Here is a 1,916-nt window from a genome sequence, read left to right as displayed (position 1 = left end):
GGTGGTAATGTGGATGATGATGCAATGATATGGAATGCCCCAATCTAAAATTTCAGAAATTATGTCAAAACTATGTGAACCTCTTATATTGTTGATGTGGTGCTTAATTGAAGCTTGTTGTCCTTATGATTTCTTTTTACTCTTGTATGGTTGTTCTTTCTAATTGGAAGGTGTTTAGTTATACATACTAGTACTATTCCATGGTACTAACGTCCCTTTTGCCGGGGGCGCTACATTTTTAAATTAATGTAGGTGGCTCCATAGCGGATAGTACCGATCGCGCGTAGCGGAGCATCCTCCTCTCAAAGACTTGGTGAGACCCTTTCTCCTTCCAGGGGTTATGTTGTACATATTTTGTTATAGATATCCACTTTTGAGGTATAGCCGGGGCCTTGTTGCCGGCATTGTCATTATTGTCTTTTGTATCCTTAGAGGCTCCGTAGACATTTGTGTAGGTTATGTACGGGTGTTGGATGGGTCAATGAACTATGTTGTAACTTGGTACTCTAGTTCTTCTAAAGTATAACTGTATGAAATCTTGAAACTTAACCATGGTTTTAGGTTTGGGACATGAAAATGGATTAATAATGTGAATGTTCGATTTTGATGTTGTCTAAATAAACGCTTGAAGTGTCCTAGGATGTCTCGGAGCCGTGTCTAGTAGAGTCCTTCTTATCAGTGTGTAGTCGACCACATCTATAAGTTGGAGACTACTCGGAAATTAGGAATAACACCCTTGTTTAATATTCTGGATTGTGCAGCAAATGTGAAACTATTCCCCCTCTAACTAGTGCATTGTTCTATCTTTTAGTATATGGAACCTAAGAAGAAAGAGAGAATTGATGAAGAAGCCAATGCCACCTCAGGAGTGGCTGATGAATCACTGCATGATACTGCAGGTGAGGGTAGTCGCCCTGCTATCACCCTACCTGGTTCTCCTATTCCAGGGCAGACTACCCCGACTCCTGCACCTGCAGAGGGTACTACTATCCCTCCCATTGATACTCTTATTCCGCCTCCATCCCCAGCTTCCGGATCCTGTATTTCTGATGGGGATCTGAGGGAAGCTATTCAGATGTTGACTCAGCTAGTAGCCTCTCAGGCCCAGAGGTCAAACGTTGTACCCAGTTTATCTAGCCAGCAAGGGGATTCCACCAGTTCTAGGGTGAATAGATTTCTTCAGTTAGACTCTCTAGTGTTTACGGGTGCTAATCAAGAAGAAGACCCTCAGGATTTAATTGATGAGATGCATAAAACCCTCAAGGTTATGCGTGCAACTAAGACAGAGGGAGTAGATTTGGCTGCCTATCATCTAAAAGGGGCGGTCTATGCGTGGTTTGAGTTATGGGAAGATTCCTGCGAATAGGGGAGCCCTCCGGCGAGGTGGAGTGAGTTTGCCAATGCATTTATAGATCATTTCCTTCCCGTTGAGACAAGGGAAGCCCGTGCAGCAGAGTTTGAGAATCTGAAGCAAGGTAGCATAAGTGTGTGGGAGTACCATATGGAGTTTGCCCGCCTGTCCAAATATGCCATTCACATGTTACCCACAATGGAGGCTAGGGTGCGCCGGTTTGTTCAGGGCCTCAATCCTTTGACTATTAATGAGGCTTCTACAGCTACATTAAATTCTAACATGAATTATGTGAAGATGGTGGCATTTGCCAAGGCCACAGAGAACCGCAAATTGAAGAACATAATGGAGAGAGAGGGTAAAATAAAGACCCGGTCTAATGGCAACATGGGTGAGTCACTAGGTGGGGGAAGATCAACTTTCTGAGGAGGGGGGACATCAGGGCCGTCCCAGTCTGTTGCACAGTCTTCAACCAGTGCACCGCCACCAAGGCCCAACCAGCAGCAGTAGTGGAGTCGTTTCAGGCCCAGTCAGGGCAACAGAGGATCCTATCAGCGGGGTCGGT

Source organism: Nicotiana tabacum, chromosome 3, assembly GCF_000715075.1.
Source record: "Nicotiana tabacum cultivar K326 chromosome 3, ASM71507v2, whole genome shotgun sequence".
Taxonomy (NCBI): domain Eukaryota; kingdom Viridiplantae; phylum Streptophyta; class Magnoliopsida; order Solanales; family Solanaceae; genus Nicotiana; species Nicotiana tabacum.
Note: the sequence above shows the minus strand (reverse complement) of the source record.